General features: G+C 39.8%; 1 long non-coding RNA gene across 2 annotated transcripts; it reads right to left on the bottom strand.

The window, feature by feature from the left end:
* Positions 1–1,887: 1,887 nt before the first annotated feature.
* Positions 1,888–17,260, bottom strand: LOC146560858 (uncharacterized). Of its 2 annotated transcripts, XR_014894805.1 has the most exons (3): positions 14,537–17,260; positions 14,173–14,306; positions 1,888–13,078 (listed from the first exon to the last, which is right to left on the bottom strand). It is a non-coding gene; the product is annotated as an uncharacterized LOC146560858 (long non-coding RNA). The 2 variants fall into 2 exon arrangements; XR_014894804.1 differs by having other exon boundaries at positions 1,888–14,306.
* Positions 17,261–17,367: the final 107 nt, after the last annotated feature.

The raw sequence follows: 17,367 nt of genomic DNA, 5'->3' as shown, positions 1-17,367 counted from the left end.
CAGCTGTGAAGCCGCGCGCCACCTTGCCATTTCCCTGTACACTGGGCATCCATTTAGGGACAGGGATGGAGAGAGAGAGAGAGAGAGAGAGAGAGAGAGAGAGAGAGAGAGAGAGAGAGAGGGGCCACCAGGCCATCTCAGCAGCACAAATGGATTTCATTCACCAAGGTGAACTATAGTACACTGATAAATGCACTTCCTTGAATGTCAGCAAATGTCACCCGAGAAGCCATTTGCCACCGTTTTAATAGCTTCCCTAGACTTACCGAGGGAGTGACAGAAAGTAAGAAGGTGAGGTGAGCAAAGGAAAATGATGAGTCACATTGAGTGAGAGACAGATAAAGTCAGGGGACAAACAAATGCACATATGCACAGCAAGGCACGGCACAAAACGATAGAGGGATTAAGGCAGGGAGAAAGAGAACAGATGAGAACAAGGTTGGGCTTTTGTCACTTCCACATGATTAAGCAATTAGCTATTTGAGATGTCTCCATCAAGGTGGGGGAACCAGACAGAAGTGGCTATTTAGAACTTAATCCCTCTCGCTTTCTTGTTCCCTCTTTTCTCTCTCATCGTTGGACTTATCTCCTCATTTGCGTGTGTCTTTTCACCTGCGCATCCTTCTTCTTATTGATGTATTTTGCAATGTATGTATTTCTGTCTGCTTTTCTCTTTCTCTGCGTGTACGCACATACATATACAAGCACAGGCACACACTCACCCTTGACTGTTCAAGCGAGAGCTGGCATCATTAGGTGTAATGTGAGAACCTGCAAGTACAGTTGAGGCCTCTGCTTTCTGAGAACTGTCACACAACAAGACGGGATAAACACACTCAGCCACCTGGAATGTGTCGGTTAAATCAATAAAGGTAAAGCACACTAATTGCTGTTAGTTGGCAGCTTATCATTGTGAGGCTGCTGACTAACCTTTTAACTGTTGCTTCAAGTTCTTCTGTGATTAAAAACTAGAAGCATCAGGTTCAGCTTTCTTATTTGTGCTTCTTTTTTCTGTTTCTCTTCCATGTGCAATCCTTATTTTCCTTGCTCTTATTTGAAGTTTTATATTAAGTATGAAACCTCATTTTGTCTCCATGCACAACTTTTCTGTGCATGCACAAGCGCTTTATGCTTGACTTTAGTATGAACAAATACAGTGTGCGCGAATCTGTGTAGGTTGTTTTGACTGCATGAGGACAACGCTGGCTGCAGCCAATCCTAATCCCCCATTCATTTCCACCAAGCAGTTGCTAAGGTTACAAATTACCTTTGGTGCTGGTAAGTGGTTTCTTTTATGACACTGGACGCCCTAATCCTTTTACTGAATACATATTTCATTTAGGATTAGCACAACAACGGATACAGTTGTTCTTAGAATATTCCAACTCCAGCTCTCTGTTTTGTTCATGCTCATCAGGTAAACCACTTGCATATCAACTCTGACTCTCATTTAAAATAACGGAATAAATTAATAAATAAGCCTTTTTATATTTTAGTCTGCACTTTCTTTTTCTCAGACTAGAGTTATGGGAAAGCCTGAGGGAAGTGAAACTCAATCAGCCAGGTACTGTTAGATAAGTAACAACAAGGCTTTTATCGGGTAAACAATCGATTAGACCACATTATTCTCTTTTACAGATTTCTATGGTGTGTTCAGAGTGTCTTTTTACAGATGCCAACAATGGAGACTGTTTCTTTTCTTTAATACACACCATTTTAAAGCTTTGGATTAAAAAAAAAGGGAAGGAACTTTTATGTTTTTCAGGAACTGAATTTCCCTGGTGGAAAATAACAAATGCTGGTTTTAGCCGATGGCTGACATACTGAGAATACTTTATGGTGCCTGAGAGGTGTCAGGGGGGCATAACTACTAACAAAACGAGTAGATACAATTTTATAATATATTTTTATTTTTAACTAAAGAAACATGACAAAGCTCAGATTTGAATACAATGAAAGCAAAGAATACAAATGATGTTTATTCATATGGGACATGTCAGGCAAGTTACATAACCCATAAAACAGCCAAATACGAAATGCAATGCAATACATTTTAATACATTTTACATAGAAAATTAAGCGTTTGCAATTTGCAACGAAGCAAATTATAAACTGTTTGTTTGGTGAATGAACATCAGTCGGTTGGAAATGCATGTTAGTTGTATGCAGTGCAACTAAATGCTGCATCTGCATGTTTTGTAGGAACAGTTAACACACTACTATCGCATGACATGAGAGCTAAAGAGTGCAAATACAGTAAGACCTACACCAAAAAAAACGTTTTGGGTCTATTACCATGTGGGGATTTTCAGAGATACAGTGCCATTGTTAATTTTACAAGTTCTGTTTTCTTCTTCTTTGTTAGAACAATCAAATCATCTGCAGCCTCAAAGTCTGTTTGGAGGGGAGACGTTATAAACGGTCTCCTACAGTTGATCCCGATGGAAATGAAAGTGGGGATAGATTCTTTAAAGATCTTGCCTGAACTTGAATGCTCCAGTTCTCCCAGTTTTCAGGACTTTTTTGTTGACCTGGCATGCTTATTAGGATTTCAATCTGAGTCTTCAGCAGGAAATTCAAAGACAGAGTTTGATGACAGAGATGAGTTTGTGCCTCTTTCTTCTGTCTTTCTGTTGTGTATGATGTCAGTTTTCTTCTAAAGAGAAAGCAAATTTTAAGGCTGACGTAATGACACTCAAATACAGTCAGCTGGCTGAGATTACATTATCTACATTATCTGATATCTAACTCCCCACCTAAGTGCCTGAATAACTTACAATTTTGATAATTAGCTGTTGCTTACTGACTGACTGCCTGGCTGCATGACTGATGGCCATATTGACTGGCTGCCTGTCTGTCTGCCATACTGACAAACTGGATGACTATTGAGGCTCAGTCCTGCTATGTGGTGAGATCATCATCACTGGCAAGTGCAACAAAAGACTGATGGGAAGAGGCTGTCTATGTGTGTGTGGGGGTGTGTGTGCAAGTGTGTGATGGCTTCATTCCTGTATTAACACAGTTCTCTCTGTGGATGAGTCAGTAGGCCAAGCCTGACCATCATCCTCTCTCATCTCCCTTTCTCTGTCACACACATACACAGGAAATCAAAAAGCTCTCAGCACGCACACACACACACACACACACACACACACACACACACACACACACACACAAAATGTAGGCTTAGGGTGAAGTGGTGCTTAGAAGAAGCGAACTTGGGGTCAGGGTAGAGAGAGAGAGACAAGAGAAGGGACAGATAACACTTCTGTGGGAGACACTATGTTTTATTTTCAGTGCATCATAAATGGCTGTTTCCATTGACTAATCCTTTAATTTTAAAACCTGACATCTCCTCTAAACTATTCATAAACTACTCTACATTTTACAATCATATCATAGTTTTATTTTATTCCAGGGCTGACTCTTTTCTTCTGCTTTAAAGCACGAGCTATGAGATAAAGAAAGGAGCAGACACAGAGAAGTGACAGAAAGAGCAGAGCCAGTGTTAGGAGGAACACATGGGGGAGAGGATTTAGTGTAACACCCAGCTGTCTACCTGTCTGTCTGACTGAGGGAAAGTGGGGTTTTCAGTGTAACACAGAGCCAAGCTGTTCTCCTCAGCGGCGGGTAAAAGTGTGTGTGTATGTGTACTCTCCTTGCTTGCTTGGTCTCAGGGGCGCCATGGTGAGGAGGAGATAGGCAGACGACCAAATTCTCTCTCTCTCTCTCACTCTCCTGTCTCCAGTATAGATGTCTCTATATGAACACAAAGCGAAAGAGAGAGGATGAGAGACACAGAGAAAGAGAAAAACAGAGGGAAGGTAACAACAAAACAGACCCTCTCCATGCCAATGCAAAACCCCACTGTACCTCTGTTGGTCTCTCCTTCTGTTTTTGTCTTGTTTCTGTCAGATGAATCTCAATCCCCTGCTTTGAGGATATATGACTTCTCAGCTCTTTCTCTTCTTACAGTCTCTCTATTTCTTAAGTATTTTCTCTTTTTTCCCATTTCTCTATTAACCCCTTTGTTGTCCATCTTTTTATCCCACCATCTTTTCTTCCCCTAAAAAAGGGTATATGAGCAGTTTTATGCATTTGTTTATTTATTTTGCTTTTTAGATTCATCTATATGTAACTGTTCTCTTTGTTAATGTATGTTTTTACATATTTAATCTCACGGGTTATCCTCTATGTGAAATTATTGACTACATGGGTTTTATTTAGCAATATGTGCAGCTGAAAATTCTTAGTATATGAACAGAAGGATAAAACTACCTTTATTTTGGTTTGTAAAGAGTAATTATAAATGTTGTATTAATGTCTTTTAATGTGTTACAGTAAATTTGATTTACTCTACATTCAACTAATGTATTCTATTATAAAGGGACAAGGTTAGTTTCCATTTCTTTACATAGTAAAAATATTGTTGATCATGTGATAGTATTTTCCATGTGTACATGTCTTTTTTGTACCCTGCTAGTTTTCCAAACCATGTATAAATCAATTATTTAAAGCAAATGTGACACCAAACTGGTTTTAAAACACGTTGTTATTGTTGTTTTATTAACAAAGCTGTAATAGAAAACTAACTGCAAAAGAAAAAACTTTTTCAATATGGACACTAATATTTTCCTTGTCTTGTATAAAAAACTATTTTCAATTCAGATCCCCTTGTTAAACTTCACAAACTAGAAAAAGAAGCTGTAAAGTAAACTGAAATAGCACCTACCTGCCACCTGCAGAGACAGAAGACACACAAGAATAGAGAGCTAGAATGGCAAATACAATAGAGGAGGAAATGTTATCATATACGGCTTCAATGATTAATATTTTACGTGGTTTCTCAAGAGAATAATCTACATCATATAGAGATGCAATTTCCATAATGCACACATCCTCATTTCATTAGAGGAAAACCCTATAAAATGGTTAAAGGCCTGAATAATGATGCAGCGGCAATTAAAATGGCGGATAACCCAGCGGACCTGCAGGCAGTTATCCTTAATGAGATAATAATAATCTCTGCTCTTTTTTTCTCTTTTAACAACTTACATCATTGTCGTGCTGCTTAAATATGGTTTATGCTCCGGATTCATCAAAAAGAAAAAACCTTGATAAGGGGCGTAGGTGACTGTTTTGTTCATTCTGAGGGAGGTCGCTGTCTTTTTTTGATGACAAAATTTATTAATGATCAAATGTTTTTAAATAAAGTACAAAGAGTGCATGGGAACCTCTTTATTGGGTGAAACAGCTGAAGTTGTCCTTTATTGTTTGTTATTATTAATCTGATTCTTGGTGTACAATAAAAGTTATTTTTTTGTTTTTTGGATTTTATTTTAAAATGTGTCAGCTGTGATTCTGGAACAAAAAAAACCTTGAAAAAATCTTGAAGAAATATGATAAACTGAAGGGGGAAAAGTGTTGAACAGACAGCCTGCATGTGAGGATATAAATAGACGCGAGACTTCACAAGTCCAAACACAAAAGCGTTCTCAGGGAGCAGAGGAGGGATGCAAAGTGCTAAACTCACCAGCACCCAGTGACGTGGTGATACTGGTCGTTTTCCTGCCGGGGGAAGATTTAATAAACGCAGAAAAACAAACACGGTCTGTGCAGTGACGGGGTTGTTGCGAGGTGAGGACGGTGGCACACTGGACACATCCTCCTGTAGGAAGGAAGCGGAGTTGTGGAAAAAAAGAAAACAGGAGCCACGGACGGGTCTCTTTAACCCCGCCGTGAACTCGCGACCCTACCATCCGACTACTTCCCATTACCTCTGCACGACATTTAGCCCACATACCGCAGAGCGCTCACGCACACGCAGCATTGTGTGGGTCTGTTTGGATGGGGTGGAGGGGAGCAAGCGAGGGCGGCGGCGTGCTGTTCATGGAAGGGTCAAAAGAATGAAAACTACCGTGTTCACAGGGCAATTACAAAGTGCGGACGCTGGATGGTCTGTGCAGCCTCAGCCGACAGGGAGAGAAAATATTAGGCTGAAGCAAAAGGATTTCTTAAAAATATTTTTTTCTCACTTTTGGCTAATATTAAACTTAAAGTTAAATCTCTTTTTATCTCATTTGATGGTGGATTTAATGGGTAAAATCAACATTGAGTAAAAAACAAACAAAACAAGAACAACCCGTTCTGAAATTTGGAAAAACCTTTCTTCTTTTCTTTTCTTTTCTTTTCTTTTCTTTTCTTTTCTTTTCTTTTCTTTTCTTTTCTTTTCTTTTCTTTTCTTAACGTCTAATTTTAAATTGTATGATAACGCAAATAGCCTGCCTCAAACCTCATTATAATCTCGATATTATTGCTGCATAACAAGAAATTTATCAAAAAGAAAAGCGTCACTATTTCCCAATCCAATCAATCTAAGTTAAGGCTCGTTATGAGCGTGCTGTACTAGTGCTCCAGTGTGAACTTATCTGAGTGAATTTTCTGCAAAGAAAAAAGCTCGTTTGGATCTTATTTTGCTTAACAACTAAAAGTCGCATTAAAGCAATAAAATAGTGACGCCTTTGATGACTCCCGTCAGAATTAATTGCTCTGCATACTGTCAGACTGTTTCATTAGGATGTTTACAAATCTGTCATTAGCTGTAAAGACTAATTATGGGTAAAGTATCAATAACTTTAAGCAATTGTAAATTTAATATTCATCTAATTTGGACTATATAATATTAAGACGTTCTGTTGCGCATTTTTACTTACTGTGCTATTCCGGGTGTTTTTCGACACTTACAGTCTATTGGACATTAGACAGCTTTATCCTATCTGCTGAAAGGCCAGCTGATACGCTACTGTGTCGAGCTCGCAATTTCAATCTATAGTGTTTTCTTCTACATGGCTGTGCCATAAAGGGTTACGTTCTTTTCTGTTAGATGTATATTTTTTCACATATATTTCTTTTTCTCTGATATATAGTCTGTGTCTAATGCTTTTAGATTATTTCTTCTTCTGATGGAGTAAAGCTGCCTCTAAATGTTAAAGATAATAGGTTAACTGAGTGGAAAGGTCGTGGTTGCTTAAGAAGAGAAATGAAGCGGCCACAGGAGACACGACGGAGGGCAGATCCACAACTACAGCTGCCACACATGAATGTTTGATAAGCGGGCGGGATAATGGCTTCTTAAATCAGTCAAACATAAACATCTCCATCACGCTCTGACATCTGCCATCCATAATAATCTAAACCTGAATAATGAACGAACAACAACAAAAACGCTGAAATATCTCAATGCGCCATATAGGAAGGCGGATATAGGTCAAGTTTGTTTTGTTCGGTTTATGTTAGTATGTATGTGCTATTGCAATACTTGCGGTGACTGTCGCTTTGTGGCCTGGGTATCACTTCAGGGTTTTTGTATATGCGCAAGTAAGCTGCACAGAAAAGATTGCAGGTCATATGCAGGCTCCACTGATTTCAGCAGCGTGTGTTTGAGCCCAGTGCATGAAAATATTATGGTTTCAGTAGTAAGGACTGGGTGAGTGCACAGCCCACTAACCTGATACAAACTACTGATACTGCAAAAGCCAATCAGCCTTGTGTGGAGGCAAAATTTACCCCCCACACACTCAGATAGGAAATAATAATAATAATAATAATAATAATAATAATAATAATAATAATAATAATAATAATAATAATAATAATAATAATAATAATAATAATAATAATAATAATAATAATAATAATGTATTTGAGCATTAATAAGTTAAACTAATTTTAATGACAGGCTAAAAAGAAAAAAAGAAAAATTGAGAAAATAAAATATTGATGAGATTATATATTAACGGTATGATAGAAGTTGTGTGTCTAATAATGGTCATTTTCTATTTAACCTGTTGCACCTTTCTTTTCTTTTCCTTTCCTTTCCTTCCCTTTCCTTTCCTTTCCTTTCCTTTCCTTTCTCCCCCCTCCCTCCCCTTTCTCTCAGACATCAGCTATTGATCCTGGGAGTCAAATGGAGATGGGTAGCCTACACAAATCAGATTGGACTGGCTCTGTTCACCCGTGAGTAACCGGCTCATCGGTCGCAGCATCCCTCCGTTATTATCTTGTAAACTAATATCTAGTTATAGGACGGTTAGTTCCGTTCCCCGTTTCTGATTGGCTGCTACGGTGACGTATTCGATAAACACACACCTAAGACTGTGTAAAAACAAAAGTCACGACACCTACGCCTAATCTGTTGCCTAGCAATAGATTGATGTAGCTAAGTTTCGGGAACAATTAGGTAAATAGTTCAGCAACTTCTTTTCTTCTTCTTTCCCCCTGCACACTCGGATGAATGCAGGTAACTTAAAACACCATGTAGCTTCAGTTTTGTCCACTGGGTATTCCATTAAACTTCTTCAAAGGCTGAGTGGCCAAACAATAAATAAATATTGCAGACTGTACTTACTAGACTTTGCATAAATATAAGTTACTTCGGATTAAATATTTATGTTCTCCAAGTGAAATAATTATATTTAAGAGTCGTCTAGTAGCCTCATCATGAACTTATATAAGGCAAGTCTGTTTCTCTGAGACTTTTTATTCGTTTAATTCATTCAAATAAACTTTAATATGCACCTGGGGCTGTCAAAGCAGCTGTGTTGTTAAAGTAGTTATTTCATATTAATATTAATATCCTTGAAGTGGAGTCCAAGTGGGAGAGTACCCTTAGATTATTTTCACAAAATCCCTTAAAGCAAAGTAAACGCTATAGTAGGCTAAATGATTTTAATGCAAGCCAAATCTATCCAAATATACAAGCAAAATAGGTAAACTTCTAAATGCGATTGTGCCTCACATAAAACCAACCCATATTTCTACTTCTGCCGAGAAAACCTTCATGATCCAACTTTGATACTGTTCTTTCTCTGATATGCTACCTTCCTGCTTGCCCGGGCACTCTGTGCATGAATTGTTCTCCCCAACAATAATTACAGCCGTGGAAGCAGACAATCCCATGCACACTGAGCGGATATGACATGGCCCACCTCTTTTACACTTCATGCCTACCTCAAACTTGACTTGGGGGTAAACGGGCAATCGAGAGGAGTAATGTCAAAAGCTGCAGTCAAGGAGAGGAGAGGACAGGGGAGAGAGAGGGGGAGAGCGAGTAAACCAAATTATGCCGCAAGCTAAGGAAGCCAATTTGAAACAACGGAAAAAGGCAAAGGATATTAACATGTTATTTGATCCTAGCAAGAGATTAAGAATAAACAGGAAATGTATCTAGATATTTAAAAAAAAAACAACAACAACAAAACTCAGAAACCGAACCAAGTGCAAGCTCAGTCACAATAAACATTCAAAAAAAAAAAAAAAAAAAAAAAAAAAACCCTCCACACAAACACAAAAACCTATGACAGTCCAAGGGAAACAGGATATGTGTTCATTGTTCTACAGGTGAGCTTGACACGAAGATGATCGTTCTCCTAAACTGCAAAAGAATTCATGGAAAATGGAAAATTTAGTTTAACAATTTATAAATTAAAATGTGAGCGAGAAAGATGCTAGGTGCATGCTTCGCTATCACACAATCATCCAAACAATCAGCATGTGACACGGAAATATGGGTTAAACTGTGACTGTGACCTTCACATAGTCACGCGAAAGGGGAGGGTGGATTACTCAGTCTGGATCTATAGATTTCTTACATTACTCTATTACAAACTGAAGCATCAATTAGAGTTTTATCCACTGAGGAAATTAGGCTCTGTAGGTTTTGTTGATGATGAAGGGCTATTCTATTGTGAGAGAGGCAGCAACTGCATGTACTAGAGCATTGCATACTGGTTAAACTTATGGCAAAATCCAGCATCTTATATTGTGGAATGCAATGTAGGTAGATGACAGGTTGAACTTAAATACAAAATTTAGATTGTTAAACCACGATGTGCTGCCAGAACAATTTCAGGTTCTTGACATCTAAAGTCTAAAGTCACTGGAAGGACGGGGCACAGTTCTTCCAAAAGTTCTTTGCTCATTTGATGTTTTGTCAGTTGATGTCTGTGAAAGCAACTGCATATGATTCGTATGATTTTCATACTCTGCAAGCCATCCAGGGAGCCCTCATGAACTTTGGATGGGGGCAACATCATCCTGGAATGGTCCACTTTCATCAAGACAGAACTGTGTCGTAAAGCTAAAAGTGTTCACTCAAAACCACTCTGTATTAATATACTGCAAATGTTCCCTCTAAAGGGACAAGTGGAACCAGATTGTGCCAGTAAAGCGCACCCCACAGCATACCAGAGCTGCCAGTCCCCTCACGGAAGGGTCAAAAGTTCATGTTTTTCCTTTAATATGTCACCTGTCTGTATTTATAAAGCTTGTCTTATAAAAAAGATAAAGAACCCTAACCAGGCTCCCAAGCAGCCACAATGTAAATGTACTTCACTGAGTAAAAAAATCTTGTGGTTACAGTTTTATTCTGTAAAAGTGGAAAAGAAGTTTTAGCACAATTTTTTCACTATCAAAAGTAATACTGCAGTTATTTAGATTACACCTTTCGCTGATGTACTGGGATTTTATTGCTGTATAACTGCTGTGGAAGTAAAACATAAAAACATAAAACATGCATGATTTCCCACTAAAATGAAGGATTAATTTTAAAAAAACAGCACAAAATGAAAGTATTAAAGCAACAGTACCACGTGTTCAGTATGTGAGTATTTAAACTTTCTGTTATGGATGTACTGAGTTTACCTGTATTACGTCAATGAAAAATTAACTGGGGGCTGGAGGTGAAAGCCGCATCATTACATAATATCTTCAAATGATCATGTATTTGGGTGTAACATATTCTTCTTTAGGAGTGTTACATAGCTATAGTTGTCAAATCAATGTAACTTAACTGAAAACAAAATAACTGCATGAAAGTTAAAGAACTTTTCACCCGTCTTATGTGTATTTTTTTCTCATTCACATCTCTACTGCCATATCACAGCTCGCAAATAAGTGGCTATTTCATTACTGAAATGTTAAAATGGAAAAGGTCATCTGCGGAGCATGTGGCCAGCCCAGCAGCATCTAAACAGGGGTTAAAAAGGCACTACGTGGCCAAAGTGTTGAGTAGCCTCGACTGTGTGCATGCTGTCTGTGGTATCCACATCTCTCACATTAGTAAGCTTTGAGAGCGACCTGTCAGCCACAGTAATTACAGCTTGTCAGCTCCTGTGACACCGGGCTAAAGGGCCATCTCCGCAACTCCTATCTGCATCTCAGAGACTGAGCGCTTAATCAGCCTAGACAGGCAAATCCAAAACAGTCAGATTTTTTTTTATGTAATTCTGTACATATTTTTTTTTAAGTACCAATCTGGTTATACTGTTAGTTCTATACAGGACAATTTGAGATCTACACATGCAGATTAATGAAGATTCTTCAGGGGTTAGGTGCTGGGAGATAAGAGTGCTGTGAGAGTAGGGGGTTGCTTTGCTTTAAAAATTGTTCAGCTGTTTAAAAAATTAAATAGGAAAACGTATAAGGCAAGGTGAGCATCATATGTAGCGCTTGGGGCAATGCATTCGATATGCAGCCATTATATTTATTTCTCTGTTTCTCTGTCTCCAAATCAGCCTATCCACCTGGAAGAGTGAACACGAGGCCTCCTCCAGCGCTGTGTCATATTGCTGCACATCTGTAACACGGAGGACCAGGCGCCTGAGCGGTTAAACCGCTGCTGGAAAGGGCGCCATGAGAAAATGCGCATTAAATACGTTGTTGACGGTATGAAGAAAGGGATTGTGTAAGTAATGACATTACTTAAAAACCTTCTTTTCCCTTTATAACAGATATGGAAATCAAACTGTTTTCTGTCACTTTTACCAGCAGGTGATAAAGTGCCAACAACCGTGAGAATATAGTTTGGGCCACTTTATCACCTGCTGGCTGCTGGTGGATGTAGATTTGGCAAAACAAAGTGTACATTATCGTGTGCAAACATATTTGACTTTACTTTTCTGTTTATTTTATCTTACAGTCTGTCAGATAACCACTTCTCAAAGCTAGAGGGTACAAATGCAAATTTTCCTTCGCAAACGAAGAATCAAAAGTTGGATTTTGGTTTTAGTCCTTCCTAAAATTTGGTGTTCCCACCTGTTTTTTTCCTTCTTTCTCGCTCTCTTTTTTAAATAATGACTGGCGATGAGGGAGAGACTAGACGAGTCTAATTGATTTTTAAGTGGTGTCTCTGTGGTCTAGAAGAGCAAGAGGGGAGTCCACTTCAGGGAGCTGCCAAACTCCTCTAGTTTGTACCTGAATTGAGGGGCAGTGATGTGTTGCTGATGCGGCTCAACAAGCCTCACTAGGGGCCAGACGAGGGGTGGACAGTGGGGCCAGAGCCCGATCTGTCCTCGGTGCTCTCGTGGGGATGGAGGGTGATTATAAATGAACTTACTTCTGCAGGGGCAATAAGCTGACATGTCAAGCCTCATTCACCAAACAATAGAAGACATATGGTTTGTAATACGTGCACGCAAACACAAACACCCTCTTACGCCTATGTCTTGTCTCAGAACACACTTCTAATGAGTGTTTTTTTTTCTTTATCGATTAAACACATTTTAAGTAAATATACAGCCTACGTATAATTTTACGTTGTAGTCCAATATGTATTAATCTACATGGAGAAAAGCCCTTTTGCACAAATTTAAATATATAATGAAAACATTTGGATTCCTAAAGCCATATTCCATGAAGAGGAGACGTACCCACACACAAACATGTACACACGCAAATACACACTGCATGCATGCATCATAGAACCGGGCCTGCAGAGAAAAAGCAACACTCCCTGAGTGAGCGGAAGAAAAGGAGGTGGGGGAGAGGGAGGCCGGCTTGCAGCTCCACTCTTCCAAGGTCTCACACACAAGATCCGGGCGCACGGCTCCATTGAGAACGAGGAGGCTTTTGCATGGAGGTTCATTAGAAGTAACGAGTTGACACAAGGTAAATCTTAATGTTGAGGCGCCTTTCTCTACCGGCCCGGGGAGGAGCCCTCATTAACTGTCGCTAACAACCCGTGTAAATACACTGATTGGACAGCTCCGATACAAGCTCCCAGCCCTGCCAGGAAGTCCCCCTAATGAGACCACACAATAAAAACAATAAAAGAAAGGAGGGAGAGAGAGAGAGAGAGAGATGTTAAAACTTTTGTAAAAGCTTTACTATTAAAGTTGGAGCCACGTTTACAGATCAGTCACATTTGCGGTGAAAAAATGTTTTAAATTCAATCATGGCGTTTTTCTGTTTCTTTAAGTTTAAATTTAGACACTATTGTGCGTCGTGCATGTATCTGCAAACGTAAACAGAGGTTTTGCCTATTGCTTACGTGATCACAAGTTGTTATTGAGTGGCTGTTTTAAGATATTGCAACCGACTTAATTGTTTTGGCGCTTGAGTTCACTATGGAATGAACCAAATCGTAACAGCGTCACATATGCAGGTCTAATATATATTTTTAATGCTTTTAAAAAATAGAATGCAGTTGTTAAAGCTGCTGACTATATGCTTAAATCGTATTTTTGCACTGCAAAAAATATCCAATTTGTTTTCATTTCGTAAAAATTTCCTCATATGCGGTAAAAAAAAAAAAAAAAGAAGATATATTCCAGTGGCACAAATTTTATGCATAGCATTTTTTTTTTTAAAGAAAGCGGTATAATATTTCTAAAGAAAGCGGAGTTCTGCATTTCTTGTACTAACTTAAAATTTTTACGAGAAACTTTAAACAGAGGCAGACAAAGTTATATCAGATTGAGATGTCTCCTTCTACATCCTTCTCCCAAATGTATGATAGAGCCATTCATTTTCCCCAAAATAACCCCGTATTTTTAAAACTTAGTGCTACATTAAATGACACCTTTAGACTGATACTTTTTACAGTGTGGGGAGAAAGCAGCGACTCCGTACCCTGGACTAGCCAGCAAAGGGATGGAGGCGATTGTGCGCCCGTCCCGACAGCATCACACATCTGCTCTGCAAAGACAGATCTCCCCGATTCTCGGTGAGAGAAAAGTCAGATAACACCAAATGTAACTTTTCTGATCTAAAGGATAGATTAGCCTCATATCAAGGTCTGTTAAGGTTTCTTTTATGCTTAATTCCATATTTTTGTTTAAATAAATGAATTGTCCGCAAAAATAATGACTCGACAACGTCGCAGACGGAACTTACAGACGTTGCAGCTCGATTTCCATCCTACTTTTGGACAAACTGACCAGTGAAATAACCGTGAAGCGGTGCCATCTCCAACGACAGCTTCCAAGCTCAAATGGTGACCGCTCGTTGACTGGAGCCAGCTTACAGCCCTGCAGGAGACAAGAACGAGCAAGGTGGGGGGGAAAGGTAATTCCTAATATTCTGAGAGAAAAACACAAGCGTTGAGTTTCCACGTGATTAAAATAAAATTGCATTTCTCTGTTGGCAGGATAATAATAAATGCATCCTCTGACGCGTGCGAAAATAAATTCAGCAGAAACTAGACTGCCTTGTTCTAAGAGAAAAGCAAAGGAGAAAACCTTTTTTTTTTTGTACGTACCAGTCATTTCTCCAATGTGTCTGTGTAATGTTGAGATGAATCCAGGATGGAGCAGTAGGCACATGTGCCTCTCCTGTGTTTGCCAGGAGGGGTGTGCTGCCTTTTCTGGGAAGCTTCTGCCAAACCGGGGTCAACGAGGGAGCAAAAAATAAAACAAGACCCTTTCTTTCGTGCCTTCTCTTTCCCTCTTACCTTTTACAGTCAACACCTTTTCTTTCTTTCTCTCATCCGGTCCCCTTCTCCCTCTCTCACTCCCAAACGTGACGTAACATCAGCTTTGTTTATTTGCTCCCCTTATTGGAACAGACAGAAAAAGAAAAATAACTACTTAATGGAGATTAACGAGCACTTTTAGACGCAATATGTTCCGATAAGACTAACATATCGTGGTCAATGAACAGTATTACCCTATTATATTAAGAACTTTTAAAAAAAACACAGTAGTAACTTGTTTTATTTATACAAAACTTTTCTACACAAAGTTTGACATTCCATTTAACGCTCTGCCAAAAGGAATGGGAAGCGAGATCCGGCTGCTTAACAGACACGGACGCCTGTTCCTGCTTGACCAGCATATTTCCAGTTTTTAGCATGCAAAATGCTGTTTGTGTTGTCTTGTTTGGAGGTTTAGGCTGTAAGTAAACGGAGAAGACGCTAAATGCTCAATGTGCATTCAGAGCTCTCGTCCCCCGCTGCTAGGAACATTCAGCAAGCTCTCGGATAAACACACAATTACGGCAGGTGAATAAACTTGTTTGGGAGGTGTTAATTACATGCTTAACGTAAACAAAAGCCATGTAAAAGAATGTGAATTACCAGTGGCTTTTCTCCTTCAATCCCCATTCAGGTTTTACATTTCACCTCTAGTCTTTTCTAAGAGTGATTTCCGAATTGCCTGCGAGGGCTACTCCCAAACAAGGCTCCTCCAAAACATAATGCTACATAATACCTGCAGCCTTGGGTTGAATGGTGATCAGCTAAATTGGTACACCAGGAACCCGGTCAGGTAGGAGGCTTTGCATATTTGGAGAAATGCTGCTAAGCCCACACTCTCAACTTCATGTTGGGGTCGTGCATGTGTGTATATGTGTGTGAGAAAGAAAGAGAAAGAGGAGGGGGTATAGGCTAGGAGGTTAGTTTTAACACCAGCATGAAAATACCAGCCTTTACTTCCAGTCCACAGAGCTTTCCAACGGGACCAATTCAAGTGCCACTTGGAATTAGTCCTCCTGAGGTTCGTATAGGACAGCAGTGGGCAGGTTTGATCCCATACTCTACCCTGCCCCCACACGCACAAACACGCGCGCAAACTCCAGAAGTAACACACGAACCAAACGCCTGACCCTGCTGCAAGATCATCACAACGCCCACTCTGCATCACATACACCTCCAGACACAGACACTCCGCAGCCCACTCCTGCACGCACATGTTCGCACGAGTTAAAGCACTGCTTTACCTAAAACGCGTTTTAGTGCGCCAGTGTTGGCTAATTGCTCGGCGGCAATCACGTTGTTTAAGCGCGTCAGGTAAGGTTTGTGGTGGACATAAACAGGCAGCACTGACTATACATGCACACTGAGGTACTCACTGTCCCTCCAAGCTTGAAGTCGTTGGTCAGCCGGGAGAATGTGTAACTCGGAGTGGGGAAAGGGAACGTTTTGAATTCCTGAATGATTTTGTAGAAAGGCGGCTTAGGATCATTATGTCAGCTTTGCTGAGGGTGGATTAAGCGAAGTCCAGATTCTATGCCCTGCATACGGCTCTTTCACAATGTGAGCACTGTTCGTGTTAGACTGAATTCACACTATTTTAACACCCTATAAGCTCTGTCTAAATATGAAGCCGGTTTAGCCATAAACATGAAAATCACACCGCCGTGGCTACCACTACTACCACTAAAAGCCGAGTCCTATGACTGAATGTGGACATTGATCATGTCCTTGCCACTAGATCAAATAAATGAAATAGCTTTTATGTCCCCAAGAAGCTTTCATGTTGCCATTTGATTGTAATTCCAATACTAGCCTAATAGTTTTAATTAGAGGGCCGGGCCATAAAAAACGCGATAAACTGTTAAAAGGGCGATGCCACTGGCAAATTAGTTTTCCCACTACAATGCCGTGATCTTTGTTCTATCAACACAATGCTGCGCGTCGATATTAATTTGTAACAATAAATTCTGTTGGTTGGAAAGAAGGCAACGGGCAGGGGGCCAGGACTGCACCCAGCGTCCCAGAGGCAGGGCCGGGGACAGCAGGAGGGGGAGCGGCATCACTGCAGTATACCCCCGGACAAGTACCCACCCATCACAAAGTGACCACACAGAACAGCTAGGCCGAGTAAAGTCATGCGCGGATTATGTCATAAAATTACAAACATGCAGTTTTTTAGACCATCGACGGATCCAGGGCAAAAAACAAACAACAAACAGAAACAAAAGACAAAAACCCTCAAAGGCTTAAGGGACTACACCATATTTTTTTGTTTTTTCAAAAGAAAAAATAATGTAAAGCGATTACTTGTATCTATGAAAAGGAAAATGTAACCCAGAAGACTAACGCTTTCATTTCCGTCGCACAAAAATGAATGGAGTGATCAAAAGATTCTAAAAAGTAGCTACTACAGGAAAAACTATACAAAAACAATGTGCAAATTGACTCGCTTCTATTCAAAACGTGTATTCCCGAGTTGCAGTCATTGGTTGTCCATTTGTCACCCATTTAAAGCTCCCTCTGCCTCCCTCCCTCCCTTCCCGTCTCTGCTAAGCATCTCCAGTCTACATATCTTCTTTAGCTTTAACGAGCCTCGTTAAGATCGCAATAATATTCCA

Source organism: Mchenga conophoros, linkage group LG13 (assembly GCF_057382185.1).
Source record: "Mchenga conophoros isolate Kocher_MC1m ecotype Shallow Benthic linkage group LG13, M_conophoros_male_GT1.1, whole genome shotgun sequence".
Taxonomy (NCBI): domain Eukaryota; kingdom Metazoa; phylum Chordata; class Actinopteri; order Cichliformes; family Cichlidae; genus Mchenga; species Mchenga conophoros.
This window is presented reverse-complemented; position numbering and strand designations above follow the sequence as displayed.